Source organism: Ursus americanus, chromosome 5 (assembly GCF_024610735.1).
Source record: "Ursus americanus isolate L20-20 chromosome 5, mUrsAme1.1.p, whole genome shotgun sequence".
In the NCBI taxonomy this organism is placed as follows: domain Eukaryota; kingdom Metazoa; phylum Chordata; class Mammalia; order Carnivora; family Ursidae; genus Ursus; species Ursus americanus.
In genome coordinates this window covers 76,402,379-76,429,989 of record NC_142131.1, presented here as the reverse complement: position 1 = coordinate 76,429,989, position 27,611 = coordinate 76,402,379, and the positions used below count along the sequence as shown (strand labels likewise).

Here is a 27,611-nt window from a genome sequence, read left to right as displayed (position 1 = left end):
AGTTTCAAGGGAATGGTTAATTAACTATAATTGGATTTGAATTCATGTACATTTATGCAAACATGGCATATGAGATGAATAAGTTCTGGGGATCTAATATTTAGTGGGGTGACCTTACTTAATAATACTGTATTGTATACTTGGAACTTGTTAAGAAATTAGATCCTAAGGGATCTCACCACACACCCACCCACCCACCCACACACACACACAATGGTAACTATCTGAGTAATGGATGTGTTATTTAACTTGACTGTAGTAATCTTTCCAATGTGTACATACATTAAATCATCATGTCGTGCACCCCAAATATACAGTTTTTTAAATTTCTCAATTATGCCTCAGTAAACCTGGAAAGAAAAGAAAAAGAAAATGAATCTTAAACACTATACTCATAATTACACAGAAATACCCACTTAAAGGGCACCTGGGTGGCTCAGTCAGTTAAGCCTCCGACTCTTGGTTTCAGCTCATGGGTGGTGGGATTGAGCCCCATGTTGGGGAGTCTGCTGAAGATGCTCACTCTCCCTCTCCCACTGCCCGTCCACCCCCCACTCACGTACTCACACTCTCTCTCCAAAATAAATCTTTTTTTAAAAAGAGAAATACCCACTTAAAGTGACAACTTTTTTTTTTGTTATGTTCAGTTAGCCAACATATAGTACATCATAAGTTTTTGATGCAGTGTTCAAGGATTCATTAGTTGTATGTAACACCCAGTGCTCATCACAACACTTGCCCTCCTTAATACCCATCACCTGGCTACCCCATCCCCCCACCCCCCTCCCTTCTGTAACCCTCAGTTTGTTTCCCAGAGTCCAGAGTTTCTCATGGTTTGTCTCCCTCTCTGATTTCTTCCCATTCAGTTTTCCCTCCTTCCCCTGTGGTCTTCTGTGTGATTTCTTATGTTCCATATATAAGTGAAACCATATGATAATTGTCTTTCTCTGCTGGACTTACTTCACTTAGCATAACCTCCTCCAGTTCGATCTATGTGGATGCAAATGGTGGGTATTCATCCTTTCTGATGGCTGAGTAATATTCCATTGTATATATGGACCACAGCTTCTTTATCCATTCGTCTGTTGAAGGGCATCTCAGCTCCTTCCACAGTTTGGCTATTGAGGACAATGCTGCTATGAACATTGGGGTACATGTGCCCCTTCTTTTCACTACATCTGTATCTTTGGGGCAAATACCTAGTAGTGCAATTGCTGGGTCATAGGGTAGCTCTATTTTTGACATCTTGAGGAACCTCCATACCGTTTTCCAGAGTGGCTGTACCAGCTTGCATTCCCAAGAACAGTGTAAGAGGGTTCCCCTTTCTCCACAACCTTGCCAACACTTGTTGTTTCCTGTCTTGTTAATTTTGGCCATTCTAACTGGTGTAAGGTGGCATCTCTTTTTTTTTTATTATTATTTATATTTCCCTGATGGCTAGTGATGTTGAACATTTTTTCATGTATCTGTTTGCCATTTGTATGTCTTCTTAGGAAAAGTGTCTATTCATGTCTTCTGCCCATTTCTTTTTTTTTTTAAGATTTTATTTTATTTTATTCAACAGAGATAGAGACAGCCAGCGAGACAGGGAACACAAGCAGGGGGAGTGGGAGAGGAAGAAGCAGGCTCATAGCGGAAGAGCTTGATATGGGGCTCAATCCCATAATGCCGGGATCACGCCCTGAGCCGAAGGCAGACGCTTAACCACTGTGCCACCCAGGTGCCCCTGCCCATTTCTTGACTGGAATGATTTTTGAGTGTTGAGTTTGAGAAATTCTTTATAGATCTTGGATACCAGCCTTTTATCCAAAATGTCATTTGCAAATATCTTCTCCCATTCGGTGGATTGCCTCTTAGTTTTGTTGACTGTTTCCTTTGCTGTGCTAAAGCTTTTTATTTTGATGAAGTCCCAATAGTTTATTTTTGCTTTTGTTTCCCTTGCCTTTAGAGACATATCTTGAAAGAAGTTGCTGTGGCCAATGTCAAAGATGTTCTCCTCTAGGATTTTGATGGATTCCTGGCTCACACTGAGGTCTTTCATCCATTTTGAATTTATCTTTGTGTATGGTGTAAGAGAATGGTCTAGTTTCATTCTTCTGCATATGGTTGTCCAGTTTACCAAGCACCATTTATTAAAGAGACTGTCTTTTTTCCATTGGATGTTCTTTCCTGCTTTGTCAAAGATTGGTTGACCATGGAGCTGAGGGTCCGTTTTGGGTTCTCTATTCTGTTCCATTGATTGATGTGTCTGTTTTTGTGCCAACACCATACTGTCTTGATGATTAGAGCTTTGTAATAGAGCTTGAAATCAAGCATTGTGATGCCTCCAGCTTTGATTTTCTTTTTCAACATCCCCCTGGCAATTTGGGGTCTTTTCTGGTTCCATACAAATTTTAGGATTGTTTGTTCCAGCTCTGTAAAAAATGTCAATGGTATTTTGATAGGGATTGCATTGAAAGGGTAAATTGCTCTGGGCAGCATAGACATTTTAACAACGTTTATTCTTCCAGTCCATTAGGATGGAATGTTTTTCCATCTGTTTGTGTCTTCCTCAATTTCTTTCATAAGTGTTCTGTAGTTTCTAGAGTATATAGATCCTTTACCTCTTTGGTTAGGTTTACTCCTAGGTATCTTTTGGTTTTTGGAGCTATTGTAAATGGAATTGATTCCTTAATTTCTCTTTCTTCAGTTACATTGTTAGTGTATAGAAATGCAACTGATTTCTGTGCATTGATTTTGTATCCTGCCACATTGTTGAATTGCTGTATGAGTTCTAATAACTTGGGAGTGGAGTCTTTAGGGTTTTCCACATAAAGTATCATGTCATCTGTGAAGAGAGAGTTTGACTTCTTTTCCACTTTGGATGCCTTTTATTTCTTTTTGTTGTCTGATTGTTAAGGGTAGGACCTCTAGTACTATGTTGAACAATAATGGTGAGAGTGGGCATCCTTGTCATGTTCCTGACCTTAAGGGAAAAGCTCTCAGTTTTTCCCCATTGAGAATGATATTTGCTGTGGGCTTTTCATAGATGGCTTTTAGGATATTGAGGTATGTACCCTCTATTCCTGTACTTTGAAGAGTTTCAATCAGGAAGGGATGCTGTATTTTGTCAAATGCTTTTTCTGCATCAATTGAGAGGATCGTATGGTTCTTGTCTTTTCCTTTATTCATTTGCTCTATCAACATTGATTTGCAAATGTTGAACCACCCTTGCCTCCCAGGAAGAAATCCCACCTGGTCGCAGTGAATAATCCTTTTAAGTACTGTTGGATCCTATTGGCTAGAATCTTGTTGAGTATTTTGGCATCCATGTTCATTAGGGATATTGGTCTGTAATTCTCTTTTATGATGGGGACTTTGTCTGGTTTTGGGATCAGGGTAATGCTGGCCTCATAGAACCAGTTTGGACGTTTTCCTTCTATTTCTATTTTTTTTGATACAGCTACAGTAGAATAGGTATTATTTGTTCTTCAAATGTTTTTGTGGAATTCCCCTGGGAAGCCATCTGGCCCTGGACTCTTTGTTTTTTGGGAGGTTTTTCATGACTGCTTCAATTTCCTTACTGATTATTGGTTTGTTCAGATTGTCTATTTCTTACTGTTTCGGTCTTGGTAGTTTATAAGTTTCCAGGAATGCATCCATTTCTTCTAGATTGCTTAATTTGTTGGCTTATAGTTGCTGGTAGTAATTTTTAATAATTGTTTCTATTTCCTTGGTGTTAGTCGTGATCTCTCCCCTTTCATTCATGATTTTGTTAATTTGGGTCCTTTCCCTTTTCTTTTGGATAAATCTGGCCAGAGGCTTATTGATCTTATTAATTCTTTCAGAGAACCAGCTTTTAGTTTCATGATCTGTTCTGTTTTTCTGGTTTCTATTTCATTGATTTCTGCTCTAATCTTAATTATTTCTCTTCTCCTGCTTGGTTTAGGCCTAATTTGCTGTTCTTTCTCCAGGTCCTTTAGGTATAAGGTTAGCTTGTGCATTTGGGATTTTTCTAATTTTTTGAAAGAGGTTTGGATGACTATGTAGTTCCCTCTTAGGATTGCCTTTGCAGTATCCCATAAGTTTTGGACTGATGTATTTTCATTCTCATTAGTTTCCATGAATTAAGTTCTTCTTTAATTTCCTGGTTGACCCAATCATTCTTTAGCAAGATGCTCTTTAACTTCCAGGTGTTTGAGCTCCTTCTGAATTTCTTCTTGTTCCAGTTTCAAGGCATTGTGGTATGAAAATATGCAGGAAATAATCTCAATCTTTTGGTATCTTTTGAGACCTGATTTGTGACCCACTATGTGGTCTATTCTGGAGAAAGTTCCATGTGCACTGAAGAAGAATGAGTATTCTGTTGTTTTAGGATGGAATGATCTGTATATATCTATGAAGTCCATCTGGTCCAATGTGTCATTCAAAGCTCTTATTTCTTTGTTGATATTCTGCTTAGATGATCTATCCATTGCTGTGAGTGGAGTGTTTAGGTCTCCTACTATTAATATATTACTACCCATATGTTTCTTTATCTTGTTTATTAATTGGTTTATATAATTGGCTGCTCCCATATTGGGGGTATAGATGTGTACAATTGTTAGATCTTCTTGTTGGATAGACCCTTTAAGTATGATATAGTGTCCCTTTATATCTTTTACTACAGACTTTGGCTTAAAATCTAGTTTGTCTGATATGAGAATTGCTACCCCAGCTTTCTTTTGAGGTCCGTTGGTGTGGTAAATGGTTATCCATCCCCTTTCCTTCAATTTGGAGGTGTTTTTAGGTTCAAAATGAGTCTCTTGTAGATAGCATATGGATGGGTCCTGCTTTTTTATCCAATCTGAAATCCTGTGTCTCTTGATGGGAGCATTCAGCCCGTTCACATTGAAAGTAACTATTGAAAGATATGAATTTTGTGCCATTGTATTGCCTATAAGGTCCCTGTTTCTGTAGGTTTTCTGTTTCTTTCTGGTCTATGTGACTCTTGGGGTTTCTCTTCGTCTACAGAATCTCCCTTAATATTTCTTGCAGGACTGGCTTGGTGGTCACATATTCTTTCAGTTTCTTCCTGTTCTGAAAGCTCTTTCTCTCTCCACCCATTCTAAATGACAGTCTTGCTGGGTTAATTATTCTTGGCTGCACGTTCTTTTCATTTAGTACCTTGAGTATGTCCTGCCAACCCTTTCTGGCTTGCCAGGTCTCTGTGGACAGGTCTGATGTTATTCTGATGTTCCTCCCTTTGTAAGAAATCTCTTCCCCCTAGCTGCTCTCAGGATAGCTTCCTTGGCTCTAAGATTTGCAAGCTTCACTATTACATGTCGGGATGTGGATCTATTTTTATTGATTTTGGAAGGGGTCTTCTCTGCTTCTTGGACTGGAATGCTTATTTCCTTCTCCAGATTAGGGAAGTTCTCAGCTATGATTTGCTCAAACATACCTTCAGGTCCTCTCCATCTCTCCACCCCCTCAGGTCCCATTAATTCTGACATTGGAGTGTTCCATGGCATCGTCAATCTCTTTAATTCTAATCTCATGTGCCACTAGCTGTCTACACCTATCTTCTTCAGCTTCCTTCCTTTCCATCAGCTTATCTTCTAGGTCATTATTTCATTCTTCTGCCTCATTTATCCTGGCTGTTAGAGTATCCAGTTTAGATTGCATCTCATTCATAGCATTTTAAAGTTCGGCCTGATTAGATCTCATTTCAGCCCTTAGAGATTCTATATTGTCACTAATGCTTTTTTCAAGCCTAGCTATTGATTTTGTGATTGATATCCTGAAGTCTGTCTCTGACATCTTGTTTATATCCATATCCATTAGTTCTGTGGCAGAAGACATTGTCTCTGGTTCTTTTCTTTGTTGGGAGTTCTTCCTTCTAGTCATTCTATTGATAGATGGTTAACCGAATGGACAGAGTCCAAAATATCAACCATGACCCAAGCTAGAGGCACCCTAGCAAAATCCAGAGTGGTCAGACACCACCACTTGCCAAAAGCAACTGCTTTTCTGCTTGTAGAGATCCAGATATATATTCTTACGTCTCAGGTTGATTTCGTGGGTGTTCAAAATGTTTTGATAGATATCCAGCTAAATTCAGGGTACCAGCTTAAATGGGTCCCCTACTCCTCCACCATCTTGCCTTCCTCCTCCAAGAGACATATTTTAATTCAAAGTTAAAAACAGGGTGAAGCTGGGTCGGTGGTGGTAGCAGCAGTGGCATCTCAGGGGTCCCAGGTGGGCCCTGGGAGTTTCCTGGCTGAGTCTCATTGACAACTTTTAAATTGATGGCTGATAATTTTTATAATATTACTATAATTTTTTGTTTTTGGTAAAAAGTGTTTCAGAAGCTACTAGTAGCTGGTAGTATAGTGGCTGCACCTAACACTCCATGCTCATTTCTCATTTGTATGCCCCCCTCCCCATTTTTCCCACTGAGACCCTGTCCTCACTTCCCCTTCCTCTGTCATGGAAGCACCAACAAGGATGGGAGTGAACCACTCTATATATCCTCCTGAAAAATTCTCTGTTCCTGACCACCTCTCGATTTCCCTGTCACTGAGTATGGGGCAATGAAAGAGCTCTAGACTAAAATTCAAAATGCCTGGGTTCTAAGCAGAGCTTGGGGAGTTAGGAGCTGTGTGAGTAACCTTACATTTCTCATCCTCAGCAATCTCACCATCAAAGCTAAGAATAACTATATATTGCCTGGGTGCCTTTAAAGAAACTATGTTCTGATGAATATCAAGTGAGTGACAAGAATATAAAGAGGGTAGGGAGTAATACAAAATGAAATAAGGAGGATCCCAGCCCCTAACAATAATAGCAGCATTTTATTGAGCAAGAGTTTGTCTATGCCATGTGCTTCTTTTTTTAGTTTAAGTTCAATTAATTAATGTATAGTGTATTAGATTCAGAGGTAGAGTTCAGTGATTCATCACAAACAACACCCAGTGCTCATTCCATCCAGTGCCCTCCTTAATGCCCATCACCCAGTTAACCCATCCCTCCACCCACCTTGCCTCCAGCAACCCTCAGTTTGTTTCCTATAGTTAAGAGTCTCTTATGGTTTGTCTCCCTCTCTGATTTCATCTTATTTTATTTTTCCCTCCTTTCCCCTATGATCCTCTGTTTTGTTTCTTAAATTCCACATATGAGTGAAACCATATGATAATTGTCTTTCTAATTGACTTATTTTGCTTAGCATAATACTTTCTAGTTCCATCCACATCATTGCAAATGGTAACATTTCATTCTTTTTGATGACTGAGTAATATTCCATTCCAGATGTGGTATATATACCGCATTCATCTGTTGATGGACATCGGGGCTCTTTCCACAGTTTGGCTATTGTGGACATTGCTGCTATAAACATTGGGGTGCAGGTGCCCCTTCAGATCACAGTGTTTGTATCCTTTGGGAAAATAACCAGTAGTACAATTGCTGGGTCACAGGGTAGCTCTATTTTTAACTTTTTGAGGAACCTCCATACTGTTCTCCAGAGTGGCTGCACCACTTTGCATTCCCACCAACAGTGTAGGAGGGTTCCCCTTTCTCCACATCCTTGCCAACACTTGTTGTTTCCTGTCTTGTTAATTTTAGCCATTCAGTGTCTCATTGTGGTTTTGATCTGTATTTCCCTGATGCTGAGTGATGCTGAGCATTTTTTTCATGTGCCTGTTGACCATTTGTATGTCTTCTTTGGAGAAGTGTCTGTTTATGTGTTATGCCCATTTCTTAATTGGATTATTTGTTTTTTGGGTATTGAGTTTGACAAGTTCTTTATAGATTTTGGATAGTAGCCCTTTATCTGATAAGTCAGTTGCAAATATCTTCTCCCATTCTGTAGGTTGTCTTTTAATTTTGTTGACTGTTTCCTTTGCTGTGCCAAAGACTTTTATCTTGATGAAGTCCCGGTAGTTCATTTTTGCTTTTGTTTCCCTTGCCTTTGGAGACGTGTCTAGCAAGAAGTTGCTGCAGCGAAAGTCGAAGAGATTGCTGCCTGTGTTCTCCTCTAGGATTTTGATGGATTCCTGTCTCACATTTAGGTCTTTCATCCATTTTGAATTTATTTTTTGTGTATGGTTTAAGAAAATGGTCCAGTTTCATTCTCCTACGTGTGGCTGTCCAGTTTTCTCAATACCATTTTTTGAAGAGACTGTCCTTTCCATTGGATATTCTTTCCTGCTTTGTCAAAAATTGGTTGACCATGTAGTTGTGGGTCCATTTCTGGGGTCTCTATTTTGTTCCATTGTTCTATGTGTCTGTTTTTGTGCTAGTACCATACTGTCTTGATGACTGCAACTTTGTAATAGAGCTTGAAGTCTGGAATCATGATACTTCCAGCTTTGCTTTCCTTTTTCAACATTACTTTGGCTCTTCAGGGTCTTTTGTGGTTCCATATAAATTTTAGGATTGTTTAAGCTCTGTGAAAAATGCTGGCATAATTTTGATAGAGATTGCATTGAATGTGTAGATTGCTTTGCGTAGTATCAGCATTTTAACAATATTCATTCTTCCTACCCATGAGCATGAAATGTTTTTCCATTTCTTTGTGTATTCTTAAACTTCTTTCAGAAGTGTTCTATAGTTTCCAGAGTACAGATCCTTTGGTTAGGTTTATTCCGAGGTATCTTATGGTTTTTGTACAATTGTAAATGGGATCAATTCCTTGATTTCTCTTTCTTCTGCTTCATTGTTAGTGTATAGAAATGCAACTAACTTCTGTGCATTGATTTTTGTATCCTGCCACTTTGCTGAATTCTTGTATCGGTTCTAGCAATTTTTAAAAATCTTTCAGGTTTTCTACAGAGTATCATGTTATCTGCAAAAAGTGAAAGTTTGAGTTCTTTTCCAATTTGGACGCCTTTTATTTCTTTTTGTTTGATTTCTGAGGCTGGGACTTCCAGTACTATGTTGTCCAACAGTGGTGAGAGTGTACATTCCTGCTGTGTTCCTGATCTTAGGGGGAAATTTCTCAGTTTTTCCCCATTGAGGATGGTATTTGGTGTGGGTCTTTCATATATGGCTTTTACAATATTGAGGTATATTCCTGTATCCCTACATGGTGGAGAGTTTTTATCAAGAAAGGATACTGTACTTTGTCAAATGCTTTTTCTGCATCTTTTGAGAGGATCTTGTGGTTCTTGTCCTTTGTTTTATTAATGTAGTGTATTACACTGATTGATTTGTGAATGCTGAACCACCCTTGCAGCCCAGGAATAAATCCCACTTGATCGTGAGTAATTCTTTTAATGTACTATTGGATTTGATTTGCTAGTATCTTGAGAATTTTTGCATCCATGTTCATCAGGGATATTTGTAGTTCTCATTTTTAGTGGAGTCTTTGTCTGGTTTTGGGATCCAGGTAATGCTGGTCTCATGGAATGAGTTTGGAAGTTTTCCTTCCTTTTCTGTTTTTTGCAACAGTTTCGGAAGGATTGGTATTTTAACTCTTCTTTATATGTTTGGTAGAATTCCACTGGGAAGCCATCTGGCCCTGGACTCTTGGTTTGTTGGGAGATTTTTGATTACTGATTCAGTTTCCTTGCTGTTATGGGTTTGTTCAAATTATCTATTTCTTCCTGTTTGTTTTGGTAGTTGATACATTTCTAGGAATCGATTTCTTCTAGATTGCCCAATTTGTTGGCATATAATTGGTTATAATATTCTCTTATGATTGTATTTCTTCACTATTGGTTGTGATCCCTCCTCTTTCATTTGTGATTTCACTTATTTGGGTCCTTTCTGTTTTTTTCTTTGGTAAGTCTGACTAGGGTCTTACCAATTTTGTTAATTCTTTCAAAGAACCAGCTCCTACTTTTGTCGATCTGTTCTACTGTGGGTTTTTTTTTTTTTTTGTATCATTTATTTAGGCTCTAATCTTTATTTCCCTTCTTCTGCTAGCTTTGGACTTTATTGCTGTTCTTTTTCCATCTCCTTTAGGTGTAAGGGTAGGTTGTGTATTTGTGACTTTTCTAGCTCCTTGAGAAAGGCCTGTATTACTATATATTTGTTTTGTGACTGCCTTTGCTGCATCCCAAAGGTTTTGGACTGTTGTGTTTTCATTTTCATTTGCTTCCATGTATTTTTTTTTTCTTCTTTAATTTCCTCGTTGACCCATTCATTCTTTAGTAGGATGTTCTTTAACCTCCATGTGTTTGTGGTTTTTCCAAATTTTTTCTTGTGGTTGACTTCAAGTGTCATAGCATTGTGGTCTGAAAATATGCATCGTATGATCTATCTTTTTGTACTGGTTGAGACCAGATCTGTGACCCAGTATGTGATCTCTTCTAGAGAATGTTCCATATGCACTTGAAAAGAATGCATATTCTGCTGCTCCCGGATGAAATGCTCTGAATATCTGTTAAGTCCATCTGGTCCAGTATGTCATTCAAAGCCATTGTTTCCTTGTTGATTTTCTGCTTAGATGATCTGTCCATTGCTGTGAGTGTGGTGTTAAAGTCCCCTACTATTACTACTAAGTTTGTCATTAATTGACATATATTCAGCTGCTCCCAAGTTGGAGGCATAAATATTTACAATTGTTAGATTTTCTTGTTGCATAGACCCCTTTATTATGATATAGTGTCCTCCTTCATCTCTTATGACTATCTTCTTTTAAAATTTAGTTTGTCTGGTATAAATATGTCTATGGCTATTCCAGCTTTCTTTTGATGTCCATTAACATGATAAATGGTTCTTCTCCTTTCAATCTGGATGGGTCTAAAATATGTCTCTTGTAAGCAGCATATTGATTGATCTTTTTTCTTTTAATCTATTTTGATACTCTGTCTTTTGATTGGAACATTTAGTCCATTTATATTCAGAGTAATTATTGATAAATGTGAATTTAGTGCCATTGTATTACCTATAAAGTTGCTGTTTCTGTAGATTGTCTCTGTTCCTTTAGGTCTCTCTTTCCCCCTCAAAGGGTCCCCTTTAGTATTTCTTGCAGAGCTGGTTTAGTGGTCACAAACTCCTTTAGTTTTTGCTTATCTTGGAAACTCTTTATTGCTCCTTCTATCCTGAATGACAGCCTTGCTGGATGAAGTGTTCTTGGCTGCATATTTTTCCCATTTAGCACATTAACATATCCTGCCACTGTCTTCTGGCCTGCCAAGTCTCTATGGACAGGTCTGCTGCTAACCTTATGTGTCTTCCCTTGTAGGTTAAGGACCTTTTGTCCCTAGCTGCTTTCAGAATTCTCTCTTTATCTTTGTATTGGACGTTTCACTATGATATGTCTTGGTGTTGACCTGTTTTTGTTGATTTTTGAAGGGAGTTCTCTGTGCTTCTTGGATTTGAACACCTGTTTCCTTCCCCAGATTGTGGAAGTTCTCATATATTTGTTCAAATAAATCCCCTTTTTCCTGATCATCTTTTTCTGGGACTCCTATGATACAGATGTTATTGCATTTTATGGAATTGTTGAGTTCCCTAAGTCTATTTTTGTGATCTAATAGTTTTCTTTCCTTCTTTTCAGCTTCATTATCTTACATAATTTTATCTTTGATACCACCTATTCATTCCTCTGCTTCTTCCATCCTCATTGTGATTACATCCAGTTGGTTTTGCATCTCAGTTACAGTATTTTTTATTTCGACTTGACTAGTTTTAGGTCTTTCGTCTCTGCAGCAAGGGTTTCTCTGGTGTCTTCTATGCTTCTTTCAAGCCCAGTTTGTATTCTTATGATTGTTGTTCAAAAATCTTGTCCAGGGGCACCTGGGTGGCTCAGTCAGTTGAGTGTCCAACTCTTGATTTCAGCTCAAGGTCATGAAATCGAGCCACACCTCAGGCTCTGTGCTCAGCTCAGAGTCTGCTTGTCCCTCTCCTTCCCTCCATGTCTCTTCTGACTCAAGCTTGCATCCCTTTTCTCTCTCTCTCAAAAAAAAAACTTTTAAAATTATAGAATAAATTCTTGTTCAGATATATTATTTTCATATGTTTTGAGTAAATCCTTCACTGTCATTTATTCTTGATCTTTCTCTTGGGGGGAATTCCCCTGTCTTGTCATTTTGTATGTTTCTTGCTCCTGAGAGTAATGCTATATTAAGGGGCTGTACACTGCCCAGGGTCTGGTGCTTTAGGAAGTGTTTCTGGTGCTTGCTGTGTGCACTCTGCTGGTGTCTTTTGGCTGCTCTTTCCCACAGGTCAGTCCTCTGCAGAGTTCCTCCGTGCTTGCAGTGGAGAGTGTCTGAACCTTTAACTAGGTGTGCTTTGATTTGTTAAAATAAGCTTGTTAAAAAAAAAAAAGCGTGATTCCAAAAAGAGAGAGAGAAGGAAAGGAAACAACAATAACAAAAACAAAGAAACAAACAATTATAATCCTGATTCCATAGAAAAAGAAAGGAAAAAAAAGAAAAAGAAGCTGCTTGATTCAAAGAGAGAGAGAAGAAAACAAACAAAAAACTATAAGCCTGATTAAAAAGAAAAAAAGGAAAGAAGGGGGGAGAGAGAGAGAGAACCTGGTGTTCTTTCCACGAGAACTGAAGCTGATGCTTTGGAGCCCTCCGTGATCAGTAGACTTGGTGCATGCAGGGTGCCTGTGCTGGTCTTCTGGGGGAGAGGCTCTCTGCACTGGCTCACAGACCTGCCCTAGTAAAGATGCACCTGCAAGGCTCAGGGGGGTAGGGTTTGGTGTAAGCAGCTCCAGCCTCCACTGGGGTGCTGTATTGCTCACTGAACTCCACCCATGTTGGTGGCCAGGGAAAATAGTGCCTCCCCACTTTCTTATCTCCAGACAGGGGATGTCATGCCTACTTCTCTTCAGGAAGCCCTTATAGAAAAGCAAACAATCTCTGCTCATGTGTCCCAGGCCTCTGTCAGGTCCTTGCCCTCACCCTGTCTGTACCCAGGGCCGTCAGCACCCCTGGTGCCACAGCTCTCCTGCATTTTATCTCTGGCAATGCAGCTGGGATTCAGAACTCCCAAATCTTAAAGGACCTGGTTGTTGCAGACCCATTCCCCTCCTCTGGAGAAGAGCCTGGCTGTTCTGTGTCTGGTACTGTTTTGTCCCAGAAAAACAGTCACATGCTTGCACGGGTGCCCATAGTCTATGGTGAAGCACAGTGAAAAGCAGCAACTGGGTTATCTGCCCTATGCGTGTGCCTCTGTCCCTACTGATGAACGCCACTCAGTGTTGCCTGCCAGGTCTTTTGTCCTTGGAGAGGCAATATACCCTCTTCCAAATGTACTCCAGGAAGGGGAATGTTCTCTCCCACTGTGACCCAGGGGGTCCCTACACCACCCTGTCAGCTTCTGGGCCTCTGCCTGCCTTCTTCCCAGGAGCACATGCTCTCCCTCTAACCATGCAGATAATTCTCCCAATCTTCAGATAGATTTCCTAGGTGTTCCAAATGATTTGACATTAATCTAGCTGTTTAAGGGATGAGGCAAGCCCAGAGTCCCCCTACTACTCTACCATTTAACCCCAATTTTATATTAATAGAAACCCATAAGCCATTCTTTTGAATTTGGTGAAAATTTTAAAAGCAATTATGTGTTTTTTAAAAAGCTTTACGATGGGGACACCTGAGTGGTTCAGTCAGTTAAGCATCTGACTCTTGATTTTGGCTCAGGTCATGATCTCAGGGTTGTGAGATCAGGCTGCATTGGGCTCCGTGCTGGGCATGGAGGCTACTTAAGAGTCTCTCTCCCTCTCCCACCCTCTCTGCCCCTCCCCCATCACTTGCTCATGCTTTCTCTCTCTCTCTCTCTCAAAAAAAAAAAAGCTTTAAGATATAATTCATATACCATAAAATGAATTCATTTAAAATGTAAACTTCAATGGCATTTTATATATTGAGTTATTTGACTATGACCACAATCATCTTTAAAAATATTTTCACCACAGAAAGAAACCCTAAACCAATTAGCAGAAACTCTCATCCCACTCACCACTCCCTGCCAGCCCTAGGTAGTCACTTATCTATTTCCTGTTTCTATAAATTTGTCTATTGGCATTTCATATAAATGGAATTATATAACACATGGTCTTTTTTCTTTTTTTCTTTTATCGTCTTTGCCAAGAATTTAACATGGGTTCACTGCAGGAATTATAATTTGTAATGGTAACATCTCACAAGCCAATAGGATATAAGAGAATGTCTCTTAATTAACCTAATAATTAAAGAAATAACCTACTACAAACCAGTGATAAAGTATACTGTTGTCCAGGCAAAGGGTAGATGAAAGGAATAAAGTCCAAATTTAGTTGAGGTGTACCTTTCTACGAGTTGGTTCTCTGTGGAGTCAGTCCTTCCAAGTAAAAGCTGGTTTTCAGCTGCCAGCTTGGGTCCTTGATGCTGGGGCACGTAACTACCAGATGACAGCATGAGCGTTGACAGGAAAGGTGGGCTGCTCTGAAAGTGCTCCAGAGACCCTTACACGGCTTGCACCACAGCCCCTGAGGAGAAGCCTTGCCATGGCAGGAACAGGTGCCCTTCTCCCCCTGAGACTGCTGTATGGCTTAACACCACTGCCCACTGGGAATGGCCTGGCCAACACAGCAGCAAGTGTCTCAAGATCTCTTGAGAGCTATTTAGGTCAGCAAAGAGCAGCCTTTCCCAGATCAAACACTCTCAGTGAGTCCTCACAACTCTTGGTATTTATTTTTATTTTGTTTTATTTCAATCATTTTATTCATCATGATAAGTGTATTCTTTAACCCCCTCTCCTGTTTCACCCATCCCCCACCCACCTCCCCTCTGGTAACCATCAGTTTGTTCTCCATAGTTGAGTCTGTTGGTTTCTCTCTCTCTCTCTCTCTCTTTCATTGCTCATTTGTTTCTTAAATTCCACATATAGGTGAGATTATATGGTATTAGTCTTTCTCTGACTACTTTATTTCTGCTAAATCCGTTTGTTCCAGTGTGTCATTCAAAGCCACTATTCGTGTTTTGTGTTTGAATTGTTCATCAATGTAAATGAGGTGTTAAAGTCCCCTACTATTATTGTATTACTATCAATCGATTAGTTTCTTTATATTTAACTGTTTTATGTATTTGGGTGCTCCCATGTTGGGTGCATATGTATTTACAATTGTTATATCCTCTTGTTGGATCGTGCCCTTTATTATTATGTAATGTTCTTTGTCTCTGGTTTCATTTTTTTTTTTAAAAAGTATTTTGTCGGGGCGCCTGGGTGGCGCAGTCATTAAGCATCTGCCTTCGGCTCAGGGCGTGATCCCGGTGTTCTGGGATCGAGCCCCACATCAGGCTCCTCCACTAGGAGCCTTCTTCTTCCTCTCCCACTCCCCCTGCTTGTGTTCCCTCTCTCACTGGCTGTCTCTCTCTGTCAAATAAATAGACAAAATACTTTTTATTTTATTTTTTTTTAAGATTTTATTTAAGTATTGCTTCCACGGATTTCTTTTGGCATCCATTTGCATGATAAATATTTCTCCATCCCCTCATTTGCAGTCTCCTGGTGTCTTTAGGTCTGAAATGAGTCTCTAATAGGCAGCATATAGATGGGTCTTGTTTTTTAATCCACTCTGTCACTGTGTCTTTTGATTAGAGTGTTGAGGCCATTTACATTCAATAGATATGTATTTATTACCATTTTGTTACTTGTTTTGTAGTTGTTTCTACAGATTTTCTATGAGTCTTCTCTTGCTGTTTTTCATGGTTTATTGGCTTTCTTTAGATATACTTGGGTCCTTTTCTCTTTATTCTTTGCATATCTGTTACTGGTTTTTTATTTATGGTTACCATTAAGTTTGTATGTAACATCTTCTGCATAGAGAAGTCTGTATTAAGTTGTTGGTCACTTAACTATAAACACATTCTTCTCTCTCCCTCACATTCTAAGTATATGGTGTTATATTTTACATCCTTTTAATCCCTTGACTGATTTTTATAGAAATATTTATTTTTACTGCCTTTGTGTTTATTACGTTTCATACTCTCACTTATGGTCTTTCCTTTCCACTCAAAGAGTCCCCTTTAATATTTCTTGTAGGGCTGATTTAGTGATCATGAACTCCTTTAACTTTTGTCTGAGAAACTCTGGAGCTCTCGTTCTATTCTGAATGATAACCTTGCTGGATAGAGTTTTCTTGGCTGCATATTTTTTCCTTTTAGCACTTTGAATATATCATGCCACTTTCTTCTGGCCTGTAAAGTTTCTGCGGAAAAATCCAGTGAAAGGCTTATGGGAGTTTCCTTGTATGTAACAGTCTTTTGCTGCTTTTAAAATTCTTTATCACTACCTTTTGCCATTTTAATTACTTTGTGCCTTGGTGTAGACCTCCTGGGGTTGAGTTATTGGAGAGGGGTTGATGTGGATCTCTGTGCCTCCTTGATCCGGATATCTGTTCCGTTCCCCAAATTAGGAAAGCTTTCAGCTATTATTTCTTCAAGTTTTCTGCCCCCTTTCCTTTTTTCAGGGATTCCTCTAATGTGAATGTTATTATGCTTGATGGAGTCACTGAGTTCCCTAAGACTATTCTCAATTTGCATATTTTTTCCCTCTCATTTGCTCAGCTTCATTACTTTCCATTGCTCTGTCTTCCAGGTCATTAATTCATTTCTCTGCTGCTTCTAGCCTGCATTTATTCCATCCAGTGTATTTTTAATTTCATTAATTGTGTTCATCTCACATTCGTTTTTAAAAATCTCTTTGCTAAGGGTCTCCCTGATGTTCTCCACCCTTTTCTCAAGTCCAGTGAGTATGTTTATGATTAGTATTTTAAACTTCGATCAGGCATATTACTTGCATGTTTCACTTTGGTCTCTTGCTGTGGTTTGGTCCTGTTCTTTCATTTGGGAGATGTTTCTCTGTCTCCTCATTTTGTCTGACTTTCTGTGTCTCTGTCTGGTAGGGAAGTCAGCTACTTCTCTTGCTCTTAATGGTAATAGCCTTATGAAGAAAGGTTCTGTAGTGTCCTAAAGTATAGTGTGCCCTGTTCCGCAGGGCCTGGTCTTCAGAGCGTCTCCTATGTGTGTTGCATGTGCTCTGCTATTGAGTCTGGTCTATTTTTTGTTCAGTCCAGTTGTATTCAGAGGCTCTCTTTGCCTATTTGGGCAGAGAAGTGTGAGGTGGTCTGCTTGGAAAACAACACCTGCCCCCACCACTGCCAAAACCAAAGTCCTGCCAAACAGTTGGTTCAAGAGATGTGTTGGCAGGGCTTGCACTGAGTTCTGGGGGAGGGGCTCACAGTGCCAGGACTGAGGTGAATGTGACTGGGAAGAATGGATCCACTGAATCATGGAGGGCACAGGGCTTGGTGCAAGCAACTTAAGTAGTGAGTGTCCAGCACCCCACTGGTTTCTGCAGGTGGCCCTTGTGTATGCCAGGGGTGAGAAATGGTACCTGCCAGCTGGGTTTTTTTTTTTTCCCCCTAGAGGGGTCTACCCATGATCTCTGTCTCTCCAGGCTGCACTCTGAGTTGAGCAAATCACTCTCCCTCTTATCTTCCCTAGCATTTTTCAAACTGTTATTTCTAAGCTGTATCTGCAGGGGCTGTTTGTTGTGCTATCTCTTTAAGAGTGGGGGCTCCACTTCCTAATGCGATCAGGGTTTCCCAGGGCTGAGGCTGCTGGTTTTTAAGTCCTGCTGATTTTAAGAACTCACTTTCCAAGCAAATACTGTAGAGATTTGGTCCTCCTTATTTGTGGGCTCCCCAGTGAGTCTGTTTTCCTCCCATCTCTGGGCCACTGGCTCCCTCTGCACCTTGGATGGCCATGGTCCATTTAGCTCCCAGAATGAATCTTTGCCCTTCCTACCTTCTTCAGTGAAGCCTCTTCCCTGCCTTTAGTACTGGAGTTTGTTCTTCCAGTCTTCGGGTCGTTTTCTGGGTTATTTACACTAATATGCGTGTTATCTAGTTGTATCTGTAGCATGAAGTATGCTTAGGGTCCTCCTACTCCACCATCTTCCCAATTCTTTTTTTTTTTTTTAAGATTTTATTTATTTATTTGACAGAGAGACAGCCAGCAAGAGAGGGAACACAAGCAGGGGGAATGGGAGAGGAAGAAGCGGGCTCAATCCCCATGCGCTGAGCCGAAGGCAGATGCTTGACGACTAAGCCACCCAGGCGCCCCAGCCATCTTCCAAATTCTAATAGAGGTTTTTTTTTTTTTTCTGGCTTCTTAGTGTAATGTTTTCAAAGTTCATCTGTGTTTATGCAATGTATCAGCACTCCACTTCTTTTTATTACTAAATAATATTCTATGTATGGATATATTACATTTTATCAATTCTTCCCCCCCCCCCATTTCTCTTTTTGCTTGATTGGTATCATGTCTAAGAAACCATTACTATTAACTGAAGGATACAAAGGTTTACTCCTATGTTTCCTTTTAAGAAGTTGAGAGCTTTAGCTTTTACATATAAGTCTATGATGTATTGTTTTTTGAGTTTAAGTAATCTCTATACCCAACATGGGGCTTGAACTCACAACCCCAAGATCAAGAGTTGCATATTCTTTCAACTGAGCCAGCCAGGTGCCCCTAGTCTATAACCTATTTTGAGTTCATTTTCACCAGTGGTAGGAAGTAGGGGCCTAACTTCGTTCTTTTGCATGTGGATATCTGGTTATTTTAACCATTTGTTGAAAAGACTATTCTTTCCCCCATTGAATTATCATGGCACCAAAATTAAGTGACTGTAATGGTAAGAGTCTTTTTGGAGGCTTTCAGTGACTGCCTTCATACCAGTACCACCCTATCTTGATTATTATAGTTTTGTAGTAAGTTTGAAATCAGGAAGCATGAGTCCTCCAACTTTAATTTTGTGCCTCTAATATCATTTTGTAGTTCACAATATACAAGTTTTACACCTTTTGTTAAATTTATTCCTAAGTATTTTATTCTTTTCAATGCTGCTGTAAATAGAATGTTTTCTTAATTTCATTTGCAAATTGCTTAATGGTAAAGAAATACAACTGATTTTTATATACGATCTTGTATCTTCCAACCTTGCTGAAATGATCTCTTCCCCTAGTCTTTCAGTAAATTTCTTTGGATTTACTATATACAAGATTATGCCATCTCCAAATAGAGATAGTTTTACTTCTTTCTAACCTAAATGCCTTCTATTTTTTGTTTTCTCTTTCTTTCTCTCTCCCCCATGCTATACTTTCCCTCTATCTCCCCCCCACACACTTTTTTCTGGCCAGAAACTTAAGTATAATGTTAATGAGAAGGAGTAAGGGGATACTCTTATCTTTTTTTGTTCCTGCTCTTAATGGTGAAAGACTGAATGCTTTCCCCCTAAATATGACGTTAACCTTGCAGATTATTCTTGTTAATGGGTATCTATGTTTTGCATTAGCACTGATACTAATTCTACCATTTAGCTATATTCTACTTTATCATTTCTAAAAATATTAAAATTAATGAACTTAAATTTATAAAACCCAAATATATTAAATAATTTTTAAAACATTGGAAAAAGCAAGTAGTGGATGACAAGTGGAAGGGAGCTCATTCTCACAAAGTTCCTTAGGATGAGGCCACTGTGAAGCATCAGAAAGACTGGCCCCAAATTCTCAAAGAGGGAGCTGGAGAAAGGACTGAGATTCCTGCATGGCTTTGCATGTGGGGACTTCAGGCGGTCACAAAACCTAAACCAAGTTATAGGGCTTCATACCAGGGGAAACATTTCATCAACTTTCTCCTCATACCTTCCACTGAACTCTTGTCTAATAAAGTATTAAAATGCTTCAAATGACTGCACATTTTGTTTTCAAAGGCCACTGGAATGAGACAAACATTTTGAATATTTTATGGACCTCTCAGTTTCCCGTAAGAACAGGCTTATCGTCTCTGGAGTGTCGTCTTGAACTTCTCCCAAGTTGCAGAGCTGTGGCTAGGCAGAAGTGGCTGACAGACTTCTCCATGGTGGTCCAGAAGGACTGAGGCTCAAGATGGCGCTACGTGATCACCTAAGGAAACTGTACAGTTGATGGAAGAAAAGAATGCTAGCCTGAGAGAGACACATTAAGACTGGGAAAAACAACTTGTGTTCTCTTTTGCCAACTCAGCTGGGTCTCAGGAGAAAAATCTTCGGGAAGAGAAAGGGTTCCTGTATAGGTTTAGCCTCCAAAGGCAGGACTTTGGTTCACCATGTTCTGGGGTCCCACTGGGGCAGACTAGGCCACCCTAAAATCTCTGACTTTGTCACTCCCACACAGGTGTTTCTTATAACCTCTCAACTCATTGAAGCTGAAGAAGAGAAGGGTCAGGGTGTTCCACCTTTGGGTAGGGTGGGGAACATAGGGAGCACAGAGCATCCTGCCCGTGTCTCCAGGGTCACCAGTGAGGGCAGAAAGGCTAGAGAAAGGAGATTCCCAGGAAACTACTGTCACCGGCTTCCCGGGGGGGGGGGGCGCTTTCGCCTCTTGCCCGTGACTGAGCGGAAGTCCATGCCCAGTGCCCTGGTGCACTTCCGGTCCCTGCTGTCCCTGCCAGAGTCTGACTGTGGGAGTGGCAGGAGCAGCAGGGCCTGGCCAGCAGCTTCCTCCTATGCCTGGGTTTTAGTAATTTCATGGAGTGGTGCGACCATAACTCAGTTCTAGAACATTTCCATGCCATAGTAAGATCCCTCATAACCATTTTTGGTCCACATTTTTACTATAAGTATGTTTGTGTGTTGTGGGGAAAGGGCTTAATTATTGAATTTCTAAAAATTTTGTCAGAAAAATTTAATCTGAATAGACCTAGCGCAAGAAATTGAATTTTGTTTCTTCTTGAGTCAATCTTGGTAATTTGTGACTTTCTAGGAATTTGTCCATGTTGTCTACATTGTCAAATGTGTATTTATAATATTCTTTGCCAGTTATTTCCTTTTTTGACCCGTGGATTATTTATAAATGTGTTTAGTTTCCAAATATTTGTGGATTCCAACAATTGGAGTTTTAAGGAAGAGTACATGGTCGTTATGCAGGTGTCTAAAAGACCTAAAACAAGGTATAGATAGGAAATACGTGTGGGTTTCAGCAATATGTAGTTCTTACAGCTGTACTTATAGGACATAATAAAATGCCAGGTGTAGAAAGAACATAATATCAAAATACCCCAGGAATTATACTACAGTAGAAGAGAAGTGATCCAGAAAGATGGCATGGCTTAAATGAAGATAAATGAATAAATGTCCTAAATAGTAACATAGTGTTTGTCTAGTGAAGCTAAAAAACAAGTATTTGAAATACTGAACCACAGTAGTATGTAGGTATGAGACTTTAAAGTTTTATTGTTGCTTTTTTAAGTTTTTCTTTGTTAATTACCTCTACAGGGTAAAATATCAAGGTTAACCACTAATAGAGTATATAAATTCCAAATCAGCAGAGAAAAACATCGGAAGCAGGAAAATATTGTGAACTGAATATAAAAAGGGAAAAAATATGCAAAAAATGTTACATAGAAATGAAAGATACAAATAAGTCCAAATATGAAAATCATAATTCATTAAATAGAAAAGGTAAAAGACCTATATCATCAGATGGAGCAGTAATCTTGATAATAATAAATCCAGCTAAATGCATTTAAAAAGATTTAAATGTAGGGACGCCTGGGTGGCACAGCGGTTAATCATCTGCCTTCGGCTCAGGGCGTGATTCCGGTGTTACGGGATCGAGTCCCACATCAGGCTCTTCCGCTATGAGCCTGCTTCTTCCTCTCCCACTCCCCCTGCTTGCGTTCCCTCTCTCGCTGGCTGTCTCTCTCTGTCGAATAAATAAATAAAATCTTTAAAAAAAAAAAAAAGATTTAAATGTAAGGGCACAGAAAGTTTCAAAGTATATGTAAAGATCAGGCAGATGCTAACCAAATAAAATCTGGTATACCTATACTGATATCGAATGAAATAAATAGACTTTTAAGACTTAAAAATGTGGGGTGCCTGGGTGGCACAGTGGTTAAGCGTCTGCCTTCGGCTCAGGGCGTGATCCTGGCGTTACGGGATCGAGCCCCACATCAGGCTCCTCTGCTATGAGCCTGCTTCTTCCTCTCCCACTCCCCCTGCTTGTGTTCCCTCTCTCGCTGGCTGTCTCTATCTCTGTCAAATAAATAAAATTTTTTAAAAAAAATATATTGAAGATATTTAAATAATTGAAAAGTTGAACATTAGTGAGTCAAGTGTCCAAACTAAGAACTTAATTCAAAATAGAAATGAGGAAATAATGGTAACAGACACAACAGAGAGGATCAGCAAAGCCAAAAGTTTGTGCCTTGCTTGATGAAGTGGAACCCCCCCAGCCCCGCCCCCCCCCTTTTTTTTAACAGAGATTGTCTAGCAAATAGCCAAGTCTCATTTCAAATTTCAAAAGGAGTCCAAATTTCACCATTTGGTATGATGTTTGTAGTAGGATTTTGCAGATACTCCTCAAATTAGAGCAATTTCTCTCAATTTAAGTTGTATTATAAAAGTTTCAAAATAGAATGGAGATTCCTCAAAAAGTTAAAAATAGAGCTACCCTACAGCCCAGCAATTGCACTACTTGGTATTTACCCAAAGGATACGAACATAGTGATTTGAAGGGGCACCTGCACCCCAGTGTCCATAGATGTCCATAGACAGATGAATGATAAAGAAGGAGCAGAGATGTCCATAGACAGATGAATGGATAAAGAAGAGGTAGTGTATAGATACACAACATATATATGTAGATAGTACACACACACACACACACACACACACAATAAATATCACTCAGCCATCAAAAAGAATGAAATCTTGCTATTTGCATCGACATGGATGGAACTAGAGGGTATTATGCTAAGAGAAATAAGTCAAAGACAAACCATAAGATTTCCTTCGTGTGGAATTTAAGAAACAAAACAGATGAACATAGGGGAAGGAAAGGAAAAATAAGAAAACAGGAGGCAAACCATAAGAGACTCCGCTACAGTAAACAAGGGGAGGGTTGCTGGGGGGGAGGTGGATGGGAAGGAGGTAACTGGGTGATGGCGATGAAGAGGGCACTGATGTAATGGGCCCTGGGTTTTATATACAACTGATGAATTACTAAATTCTACCTCTGAAACTAACAAAAGCTTTCAAACAAGAAAATGAGAATTTGATGTCCTCTATATGTCATAATTCATTGGCCTATCACATAGCTTAACAACATGTTGCCGCCGTTATCTCTTCCGTTTGCTGATGTATTTTTTTTTTTATTTTTTCAAATTTGAGAGAGAGAGGAGGGAGAGGAATAGAGGGAGAAGAAGAGAGCAGACTCCCTGCTGAGTGGGGAGCTAGACTCGGGGCTCTTAGCTCATGACCTAGGCCAAAACTCAAGAGTCGGATGCTTAACAGACTGAGCCACCCTGGAGCCCCATCACTGATGTATTTTAAAGTAAATTTGCTGATGTTACGCCAGTTTATCCCCAAGAACTTCAGTATGACTTTTCCTTGTACATGTGCTACCCCACGCTTAGATTGTTTTTCTCCAAGGACTCTTGGCTCTTTTTAGCAGAATATTTAGAGGACATAATCTAGGTGCTAGGGGTCCTCATTGGTATTGGATTATCATTGTCTCCATGTCTTTTCAGAGTAGAGAGGTAGGTTATACCTTTTTTTAAATAAGAAAAAAAACATACTGTTCATACTGTGATTTTAAAGTCAGTTCTAACATTAAGATTTATTCATTCTGTTTTATAATCAAATGTTTTTCTTACAATAAAAACACTATTCCTAACACTCAAAATATTTACCTGAAGAAGTATTACAATTGGGGGCAACTGGATGCCTCAGTTAAGCATCTGACTCGATTTTTTTTTAATTTTTTTTAAGATTATTTATTTATTTATTTATTTGATAGAGAGAGACAGCCAGCGAGAGAGGAAACACAAGCAGGGGGAGTGGGAGAGGAAGAAGCAGGCTCCCAGCAGAGCAGGGAGCCCGATGTGGGGCTCGATCCCAGGACCCTGGGATCATGCCCTGAGCCCAAGGCAGACGCTTAATGACTAAGCCACCCAGGCGCCCCCTGACTCTTGATTTCAGCTCAGGTCGTGATCTTGGGGTCATGGGATGCAGCCCCACATTGGGCTCTGTGCTCAGTGAGGAGCCTGCTTGGGATTCTCTCTCTCCTTCTCCCTCTGCCCAACCCTGCCCCCCCAACCCTGTGCACACACGTGCAAGCTCTCTCTCAAACAAACAAAACCTTACCATTGGGTAGGAACTTGGGAAGATGGCAGAGCAGGAGGACCCCGACCTCACCCCATTCCTCCTTACAGCTAGAGATCATCCACATGCAAGTCAAACCGAGAGCAATACAGAGACTGCGGAACACACCCCACAACTACATACAGAGAAGAAGCTGCAGCTGACAGGTTAAGAAGGTCCGTAAGGTAGAGGGAGGCTGCTAGAGGAGGGAGGGAGCTGTGTGCGCAGAGGGCAGGGAAATGGGCCCTTGCACCAGGGAGCTCACACAGGGAAGACCAATTCCCATGTTTGCCTTTGAAAACCAAACAGGCTGAAATCCGTGAGTTTGTATAACCAGTGGGACTTGGAGCCTGGAGCTTTAAAAGTCAGCTGACTCAGGCCTGGGTGAGCTGGGAGGGTGAGTGACAGCTGGGTCACTGCCCTTGAAGAGACAGCAGCCTGTGAGGAGAGGCAACATATAAACAGCAGTTTAAACACGAGGAGCAAATGGGAGACATCGTTCACACTGATTTTGAAAGGTGTTGGAATACTACCTGGAAAACAAGGGAGCTGGCAGGCACTATCTTCCTCTCCTGCCTCCCAGCATAAATAGAGCCACCTGTGGGAGGCGGGGCTGCACAGATACTTGGTACTTAATCTCCTTAGCAGTGTGCCACAGCCATCAAAATCAATAGAAGCAGACCCATACCAAGACATACTGTAATTCAACTGGCAAAATACAGTGATGAATTTTAAAAGCAACAAGACAAGAACCTAAATTTTTTCAACAGGAAAATGTGGAAAGCCAGAAGGGAGGGGCATGATATAGTGAAAGTGCTGAATGGGAAAAATCTACAGCCAAGAATACTGTATCCAGCAGGGCTATCATTCAGAATAGAAGGAGAGAGAAGGAATTTCCCAACAAAAACTAAAGAAGAGGGTGACTACTAAATCAGCCCCGCAAGAAATATCAAAGGGGACTCTGAGTAGAAAGGAGAGACCAAAAGTGGCAGTATGATAGGAAACACAAAAGTGGTAAAAATGAATTATTTCTGTAGAAAATCAATTAAGGAACTCACAAAATAAAAGGATATAGAATATAACATGTCAAAAATGTGGGGAGGAGAGGAGCAAAGAATGGGTTCAAACTTAAATGACCATCAAGTTAATATAGACTGCTATATGCAGAAGAGGTCATATACAAACCCAATGGTCCCCGTATGTGTCAAAAACCACTAATTTGCATCAACATGGATGGACTGGAAGAGATTATGCTAAGCGACATAAGTCACGCAGAGAAAGACAATTATCATATGGTTTCACTCATTTGTGGAACATAGGAATAGCAGGAAGATCAGTAGGAGAAGGAAGGGAAAAATGAAGGGGGGGTAAATAGAGGGGGAAATGAACCATGAGAAACTATGGATTCCAGGAAACAAACTGGTGGCTTCAGAGGGGAGGGGGTGGGGGAGATGGGTTAGGCCGGTGATGGGTAGTAAGGAGGGCACGTATCGCATGGAACACTGGGTGTTATACGCAAGTAATGAATCATGAAACACTACATCAAAAACTAATGATGTACTGTATGGTGATTAACATAAAAAATTTTAAAAAGAGAAAGAGCACTATATAATCATAAAGGGGATTTTTCCAACAAGAAAATCTAACAACTGTATTTATGCACCCAAATACATAAAACAGTTAATAACAGACATAAAAGAACTAAGTGATAATAATAGTAGGAAACTTTACCCACTTACATCAATGGACAGATCATCTAAACAAAATCAACAAGGAAACAATGGCTTTCAATGGCACACTGGAACACATGGATTTAACAGATATATTTAGAACATTTCATCCTAACAGAATACATATTCTTTTCAAGTGTATGTAGGACATTCTCCAGAACAGATCACATATTAGGCCATAAAACAAGTCTAAACAAATTGAAGAAAATCCAAGTCATACCATGCATCTTTTCTGACCACAATGCTATGAAACTACAAGTCAACCACAAGAAAACAATCTGAAAATACCACAAATACATGGAAGGTTAAATAACATGCTACTAAATAATGAATAGGCCAACCAGGAGATAAGAAAAAACAGAATACATGGAAACAAATGAATATGAGACCACAATGGTCCAAAACCTTTGGGATGCAGCAAAAGTGGTTCTAAGAGGGAAGTCTGTAACAAGACAGGCCTTCCTCAAGAAGAAAAAATCTCAAACAACCTACCCTTACACCTAAAGGAGCTAGAAAAAGAACAAAACCTAAAACCAGCAGGTGGAAGGAAATAATAGAACTCAGACCAGAAATAAAGGATATAGAAACTAAAAACAAAAAAACCCACAATAGAACAGATCAATGAAACCAGGAGCTGGGTCTTTGAAGAAAAAAAAAATTGATAAACTTTTAGCCAGACTTATCAAGAAAAAAAGAGAAAGAACTCAAATAAAACCGTAAAAGAGAAAAGAGAAATAACAACCAACACCATAGAAATACAATTATAACAGAATATTATGGAAAACTATCTGCCAACAAATTGGACAACCTAGAAAAATGGATAAATTCCTAGAAATATATAAACTGCCGAAACTGACACAGGAAGAAATGGAATCAGTAATCAAAAACTCCCAACAAACAAAAATCCAGGGCCAGATGGCTTCACAGGGGAATTCTACCAAACACTTATAGAAGAGTTAATACCTATTCTTCTCAGAGTATTTCAAAAAATAGAAAAAGGAAAACTTTCAAATTCATTCTGTAAGGCCAGCATCATCTGGATTCCAAAACCAGATAAAGACACCACTGAAACACAACACTACAGGCCAATATCCCTGATGAACAGAGATGCAAAAATTCTCAACTAAATACCAGCAAATCGATTCCAACAATATATTAAAACAATCAAGTGGGGTTTATTCCTGGGCTGCAAGAGTGGTTCAATATTTATAAATCAATCAACATGATACACCGCATTAATAAAAGAAAGGATCAAAACCATATGATCCTCTCAGTAGATGCAGGAAAAGCATTTGACAAAGTACAACATCCATTCGTGATAAAAACCTTCCGCAAAGTAGGTTTAGAGGGAACATACCTCAACATAAAGGTCATCTATGAAAATCCTACAGTGATCGTCATCCCTAAAGGGAAAAACAGCTTTTCCCCCAAGGTCACAAACAAGACAGCGATGTCCACTCTCACCACTTTTATTCAACAAAGTACTGGAAGTCCTAGCCACAGCAATCAGACGACAAAAAGAAAAGGCATCCAAATCGGTAAGGAAAAAGTAAAACTTTCCTAATTTACAGATGACATTCTATATAGAAAACCCAAAAGACTCCACCAAAAAACTGCTACAACTGATAAATTCAGTAAAGTTGCAGGATCCAAAAAAAAACAAAACGATGTACAGAAATGTTGCATTTCTATACACCAACAATGAAGGAGCAGAAAGAGAAATAAAACAATCCCATTTACAGTCGTACCCAAAATAAGAAACCTAGGTATAAACCTATCCAAAGACGT

General features: G+C 39.7%; 1 long non-coding RNA gene across 1 annotated transcript in view; it reads right to left on the bottom strand.

The window, feature by feature from the left end:
- Positions 1 to 222: 222 nt before the first annotated feature.
- The window catches only part of LOC148110152 (uncharacterized), a 124,755-nt gene continuing 97,366 nt past the window's right edge, over positions 223 to 27,611 (bottom strand). Inside the window, exon 6 of the long non-coding RNA XR_015724622.1 lies at positions 223 to 350. This is a non-coding gene — a long non-coding RNA (uncharacterized LOC148110152). The remainder of the gene's footprint in view (positions 351 to 27,611) is intronic.